This window comes from Agrilus planipennis, unplaced genomic scaffold (assembly GCF_000699045.2).
Source record: "Agrilus planipennis isolate EAB-ADULT unplaced genomic scaffold, Apla_2.0 scaffold56, whole genome shotgun sequence".
Lineage (NCBI taxonomy): Eukaryota > Metazoa > Arthropoda > Insecta > Coleoptera > Buprestidae > Agrilus > Agrilus planipennis.
Genome location: NW_020438870.1, coordinates 63,279 through 71,155, shown reverse-complemented (window position 1 = coordinate 71,155; position 7,877 = coordinate 63,279). Strand labels below are relative to the sequence as shown.

General features: G+C 32.2%; 1 protein-coding gene across 3 annotated transcripts in view; it reads right to left on the bottom strand.

The window, feature by feature from the left end:
* The window catches only part of LOC108732685 (ABC transporter G family member 20), a 77,489-nt gene that overhangs the window by 62,114 nt on the left and 7,498 nt on the right, over positions 1 to 7,877 (bottom strand). Inside the window, exon 1 of one of the 3 annotated variants that reach the window (XM_025976865.1) lies at positions 3,428 to 3,502. The exons of the other annotated variants lie outside the window; for them this stretch is intronic. The gene's annotated coding sequence lies outside the window, so the exon portion shown is untranslated. Of the gene's footprint in view, positions 1 to 3,427; positions 3,503 to 7,877 lie in introns of those variants that run through there. 3 annotated transcript variants of the gene reach the window in all.

Genomic DNA, 7,877 nt, shown 5'->3' with positions numbered 1-7,877 from the left:
CTGAACTGTTACAATTTCTGTCGCTTGTTAATATATCTGGTTTTGATTAGCGAAAACTTATTAGCATGATTTTTTTTATCTTGCCGACTTTTAGTGTTTATAAACATTATAGGCTCGTTTTAACGATTTCAACCCTCTTGTTGAAAATCCATCAACCAAGAACTAAAATTTCATTGATTTAGTTGCAAAATTACTTTCGGGTGCATCTCCACTAATAAAGCGATGCAAAGGTGCGATATTATTACTGACAATTATTATAAATTATTACAATTTCTACTGAACCGTTCACTTTACACTCAATATATTATAAACTTCTATTATCCAGCTCAATACGTTGTAGTAACAATGGCAGACAGTTGCCAGATGTATTAATGTATTTCTACTTACATATATAATACATGCACTAAAATGAAAGCTGTTTTGAGAGAGCTTTTTTAACAAAATTGGTCTTTAATTGCCCTTAAGTTTAACGTTCTAGAAATGCGAAAGTGCACGGTGTTGACTGTTCTTTGAACCGCGATATATTGAAAATTATTTATTGTCTAACGGAAACTGAAATGTTAAAGAAAAGATAAAGTGTTACAGACGTTATTATGACTCAAAAACCGTAGTTGTAGTTGCTGCATTTCTCAATATCTTGACCTTGCTTTCCATAAAGAATTGAACGGTATATATAAAAAGGGAAATTGTCGTTACTGTAGCCAACTAGTATGCAAACTCGGTTTTGCAGTATCACTTGAATACTATTTACTATAATATTAATTAATTAATAACGAATAATGCAGAAATGTAATTGCATCCTGTATTGACGTTCTAATTTAATTTCTAACCGTAAAGTTTTTTTTAAAAAAAGATGAGAATTCATTTGAAATTTTGTTTGTTAAACCAATTTGGAAATTTTTGACTCGTTAAGAGTGAAATTTTAACGTAATGTTGGAGATTGCGAACACAAAATTAGAAATTCAACAGTATGAAGTTAGCAGAACTGGTGTCTATGGTCTTGGCAGTCGCCACTGTTCGCTGTTTGGGGCGAGTTCACACCTCGGCTAGTAAGGGCAGTACTGTACAGTTAATTGTAATTTCTTAATTTTATTAATCAGTATGCAAACGATTAAATATTTACATAATTATGTTTATATACTAAAAAAAATAATTTCTATCGTGTACACAAAGGGCAGACACGATCCTTTTTGTGAAAAATTGAAATCATAGGTATAAGTACCAATTACGGTAAAAATAAAAATTTTCTAATTCCGTATTACTGCTCTATACGGTAGCTAATTTAATTTACTAAATTAAATTTATGCGTTGCATACCTATTAAAAGTATTACAATCTAGTTATTAAAATTCAACAGGAATAGAGTTACAAACATGAAGGAAGCCTTAATAAAATTCACTTTATAATGCAATTACGGTAATTAATTTAATATTTAAAAGGTTTCTTATATGCATCATTATTTTAACGATGCATATAGGAGAAGTTATTAGCTCGTTAGTTATCATTTGATAAAGAATATCGTTTTGCCTGTAATATTGTACATTCAATTCCTAGCCAATCTTTGTAAAAGTCACAACAATGATTGTAACAATCCAAACCCTACATAGAGATAGATATAATAAACAGAAAACTTCAAACCAAACAGCTCATTGGCTTCTAATGTATATTACATTAAATGATACGAAATTGATCACAACAACTTTTTAACGTAGGCGTTTCATTGTTTGCTAATAATTATCCATTACACATGAATGAGACCATTGTTTTTCAATCGATTTGGTATCATAAAGTGCAAAATGGGATGCATTTTTTGTTACTAATAATATGATATGTCAAACATATAATTCTAATGACTTTTCACCATGAAAAGTCATTTGATTGTGTTGCGTTATAAATAATTAATTTTATAAAAAGTATGCTCCCGTTTATTCTACCCTTAATTCTGTAACCAATTAACTACATAAATACTTTGTAAGAAAAAGTTAATTCTCATTAACGTTAAAATACGTTTCGGATTAATTTTGTTTCGTTACCAAGCATTAAAGATTTCCTTTGCAAAGGACGCTGCATAATCCTTATGAAAACCGGCTGCTATTGGAGAGTACGAGTATCTTAAAAAATGTACAATTCGTCACTCTCAAACTCCAAACGAAAAGTTAATATATGAAGATTGAACTTGGAGATGTCAAAGTTTACTTATAACATAATTCGTAAATGACTACAAACGTTTCTAATTTTCTTCTAATTTCTTCTAATCGCAAAGACTTTCTATGATAAAATAATTTTTGAAAAATAACGTTAAATTTAAAATAAGTTGGCAAACAATTTTTAAGAGCTGTTAGTTACATATAGAAGTGACGCGGTTGTTTATAAAGCTAAAAATTCATTTTTCTTTTTCTTTTTGGTGAGTATCAATTGAATTTAAAACATTCGCATGATGATCGCCTTGCTAAAACCTGCGCCTTGGTTTTTTGAACTCGTGAAAACGGACGTAAACGCGAGGATACCCATCGCAAAATCCAGAAACAGACAAGAAGTCCACTGTGGATATCACTGAAGGTTATAAGGATGTTGACCTCTTCTTGTTGCAAAAAATTCGAAACAAACATACACATCCACATTACACATGTATGTATCTGTAAAGATAGGCATTCAGGTTTCTGCAAACCAGTCGTTCCGAATAAGTATAATATTAAGTTAATGGCGAATTGCCCAACAAAATATAAAAAGCCAACACGAGAACTCCATCACCAAGCGGAAGTCAAAAATTGGAATGTTATGGAAATATTTCCCGTGAAAGTGTCCAAGAAAAATACATTTCAAAATCCGCTTTTATAAAGTGAAATTTTCTACACAAGGAAAGGGAATAAAACATAACAACTTGATGTCTTAAAATTTCTCAGTTTTTACAAAAGAAACCTACGAAAAGCGAAACTTTTAGACTTTCATTACTCTTTTGTTTTTCGAATTTTGAAGTCGGAGTACAAGGGAAAATTACAGATGTATTCGATTCTCGGTAAAATTATTCGAATGCAGATTCAAGAACAAACGTGGATCTAACCTTTTAGATTTATTAATGCCGATTATTCCAATCGTACAGCAAATTCTGAACGTAAAGCTTTGTTCTCTGAGTTGTACCTAATTACCAAGAAAAATTGAGTAACAACAAATTCAGTTTTATTATCAAATGTCATAATTGCATTCAAATACTCTGCGTTCTTACAATCATTCAATTTGTAAAAGTATTCGATTCTGCAAATCATTAATTAGAAATATCTGGTAGAGGATGGCACTTACACTGGTAAGACTAAGATAGCAATAAATAATTTATAGAAATACATCTGTAGATATTCGAAAGAAAAACGTAACAATGCAATAAAATTAATATAAATATTTAAATCTGAATGGTTAATAAAAAGTAAACTTACTTCTTACAGACAGAAAATAAGGCACTGAAAATTTCAGGGTCTGCATTTAGAAAACTTTTAGCACCAACCTTAACATTAACATCTAACATATTGTTTCATCTCAGTTGGGNATTGTTGTCGTTAAATAGAGTGAGCGTGACGCTATATAGAGTGTAATATTGTAAACAAAACAATGTAAACCAACCAAAGTCAAGCAATTTCGACGTTTTAAGGAGTTTGTCGTTAAATCGAGTGACGTTATAAAGAGTTTACGCTGTATTTACTATATACATGCAGAAAGGTTTGAGATCTAAATGTAATAAAAGCCGATATTGGATTGTTTGCTACCATTTCACGCCTTAACTACTCAACCGATCATCATAAAATTTGGTACATACAGAAAAGCGCATAGAGTGCCTTTTATTGAAAAAAAAAAAATACTGTTCCCGAGGAATAGAAAAATTAGTTTTATGCGGGCGTCGATGATCTTTGACACGTATTTAGGACATCAACGCGAATAAAACCTTGTAATTGGTAATAAAGGAACCTTTAGCAGTACCTACTGTAAGAGATATTGTAATTTTACAAAATACCTTATGATATTTACGGAAAAACTATTTTACAGTTAGCGTACTTTAGTATGTATTAGATATGTCGTATTTGATAAAGATAAATGTGTAATAAAGTATTTGAAAATTGACGTTCAGTGTAGGTAAATATATACAATTTAATGATGCGTACTGAATTTAAATTATTTCAATTGAAATAAGTGTAATGCTTGCGTCACGTAGATATTGGTCATGAATCTGTAATTACTTCTGTGCAATCGTTCAAACATATTCAAGTTCTAGTTGCCGAAGGTTTGCAAAAACAATAGAGGCTTTTTTAGGCGAAACTTTACATTTATACCAATCAGTCTAAACATAATAATAATGCTGGGCTTCGTTGTAAGAAGAAGAATTTATTAAAATAATACCAGTAACTATTTGATGCTCGGTAGATACTTCATTCATTTTCGAACTTTTTACAAATTAACATTCTTATATTATTGTTTTGTTGTTACATTGAATTTTAGAACTGTCGCATATGATTGTAAATAGTCTCATTTGTTATTCATATGTAAATAATTCAAGTTGATTCTTTTTTACAAAAACTTCATAGTTACATTCAGAGTTTTTCTCGTCATAACAAGCATGTTTGTGCAGTGTAAAATAACTCTTTGCAAACAACTTTGCAAGTTTTGTTAGACAAAGGAGAGACACAATGAGGTGGAAGAAGAAAAACTTTGGCCATATGTAGACTAAAATATTGCTCTAATACGTGTGCCGGTGTGACCGTGAAGAAATAAAAATTTCGTTTGAAAAAAATTCTCAAACGAAAACAGAAAATCGACACAAATTCATCTTCAAAAAACCTATATTGTTAGGATCGAAATCTCTTAGTTTTTGTATGGCAGCCATTTGAAGTTTTTACTTACATGGAAAGTCGTGCAATTGCGGAATTCGGATTATGTAAAATAGTAGTGAAAGAAAATGCACGAGCAGGTTTTATTATACACATACCCTGATGCCTAATTTTGAGCTGTTCAAAGTGCCGACCTTGGTCTCTGACCCGCTTACCTGGCTTAATGACTTACTACACCATTGCAGGATGGGCTGTCTCTAAAAGTAAGTAATCAAGGATGATTTAATTTGGGATGAATAAGGCCACATTCACACAATGCGATAACGGCACGATTTACTGCACGCGATTTGTCGCTTTCGCATTATGCGACTAAACATTGTTTCGACAACGTTCCAAATTGAAATGCGGGCCTACCTATCCTCGCAATGTTGTCTGGTTTAGTTGTATATATCTAATGAATAGAGCGAAAAACAGTAATTATATTAAATCGACTTTTTCGTAATTGAATGTTTATTCTTTGAGAAAGACATGGTAATATCTGCAAGTCGCAGTTAGCACTACTAGTATATCATACGGAAATAAGTATCGGTCACCATGGACAACGATAAGTTGGCGCGACACACGACATGTGTGAAAACATACATTTTGGTTACATTGAATAAACGTGTCGTGCAGTATTTTTCTCGCACGGTTTGTTAATACAAATCGGAATGTATTTGCGACATTTTTTACTACAACGACTTTAATATCGGAACGCATCAGTGTAAAAGCGTTCGCTTTAAATACGTTCATTTTGGATTTACTTTTGTGTCGTTGCAATTTACTGCATGCAGTAAATCGTGTCGTTATCGCACAGTGTGAAAGTGGCCTAAGGCGTGTCCCGTAGTTTCACAAACGCATACAATATCGTACCCTCGACGGTCTTGTTCACAAGCTGAAGCGTCAAGTAACGGAAAAGCGCAGATGCTTCATGAATTTTCCGGGAACGTAACCTTGTTCATCAATGGGAATGCAGTTACGTTAACGATGCACGCGGAAACTTTGCGGAATCGTCTTGTTTATTGAAACTGATCGACTACGTCACACGAGTTATGACCGAATTCCTAAAAAAAATGCAATAGTCGAGGAACTAAAGCACAAAAATAGGTCAAACTTCTAATTTTTCTGAAGTTAGTCGGATCGAGATGCGGTTTTCTGCATCCGACTCGTGAAACCGTCTACAAACTTTGTTCAGTTAAAAGACCAATTCATCTTCTAAAATACATCGGTGATATAACAAAAGAATTTGCAACTCGGGAAAATAATTATAGGGGGTTGAGTGTCGGTGAACACAAATATTTAATCGACGACGTTGTACAGTGAAGGTTTAGATGACAATGTATTCGTGTTCGGCGACTCTCAAAACCCCGGGGGTTAATAATTTCAATTTATTTTTAATGAGACGACGTGTATGACGGTCGTCCTGGACGCCAGGCACCTTGAAGGTCTTCGCTCGCTGCATATTTGTCTTCAGCGATCCTCAAAAAGACCCGAGTAATAAAATTGGATTTATTTCTATCATTATTGACTGAGTGGCATTTTTTTTTTATAAGAACTTTGCAATGTACTTATAAGACTGCATTTTTCTTATGCACGAATCGAATGCAGCAAAAGAAAATTCAATGCTTTATTTCCTCGACTCCATTAGCTGCCATACAAACACTAGGAGGTTGCGATCCCAATAAAAAAAGCACTTTTGGCGTTGAATTCGTACTTACTTTTTATTTCTATCATTTTCGTTTAAGCATTTCTTTTTAGAAATAATTATATGTAATGCACTTAGATAAACAAACAGAAATTTCAAAAGAATTTTTTAACGTTTCACGCTGTTACATTATCGCATTTATGAGCGTATCTTATTGGTCCAGATATATAGTTTTTGTTCTTTTATTTTATTGTACTTAAACATAGTTCGTTCCCTTGATTTTCGTAATCGATAGTTTGTAGTGTATTTCTAGAACGTCTTACTTTATTGATTAATCACATTTTTGTTTTGGTTCTGGGGTATTGGATTTACTTCCTTTTTTGTTTTAATTAAGCTCATTTAAAGTTGATTAATGAGTTCAATAACTATATAAACGAGGTAATTCTCTTATTCCTTAAGTCCTTTTGTTTTTGTATAATGTTATTTTAATGCCTCTGTTCTATGATTTAATAGAAAAATAGTTAATGAAAGACAATCAAAGATGGCTATAATTACATTTTCGTAAATCAGAAGTAAACAACCGACTAAATATTTCGTAAGCATTTTACAAAACTCGAGTGTAAGAAATGAGGTAAACTTACAATTAAACTTCACTACAGTAGTACTTAATTAAATATATTAATTTTGATATCAAGTTGTGATAATAAGCACAACATTTAGTAAAAATACATATATAAACTTTGCCCATCGTCGTAAAACGAAATGAAACAGCTGGATTGAGGGAAATGTGAAATTGCAGGTTACACAACGCACTTTCACTGTTAATTAAGTATACTTGCAGTTACTTTAGAAACATGCAAAGCCGAGAATGAATTACCACACCGCTTACTTCCAATAACATAAGTATATACAAGACGTTGCCTTTCTTGAAAATACGATTTCAACATTTCTAGAAAGATTGTTTAAAAACTTATGTCATTCGTCGTTTTGGAAATTGAAGAGTGGAAATTAAAAGTACAACAATCACAACGTATTTATGTATAATACGTAATGTTATCATCAATCACAGTCCCCCCCCCCATGGTTCGACATTACAGTAAAATATTAACTTATTCCCACGAATACTAATAACTACAGAAGGGCTGGATACTCGGCGGATGTGGCACTTTATTTTGGATCTGGTCGAAACTAGGGTTGCCACCCGTACTTTATTATAAAGTATTGTACTCTATTTCGACTGTGCGTACGTTATACTTTACAAGACACATAAAGTACTTAAAAATACTTTATTTAAAGCCTTAAGTAAACATCGTAATTTTGTAAGCGATTATTCGAAATTCAGAGTACTTTTACATCAATAATATTGCACAGAAAAATGGCAAG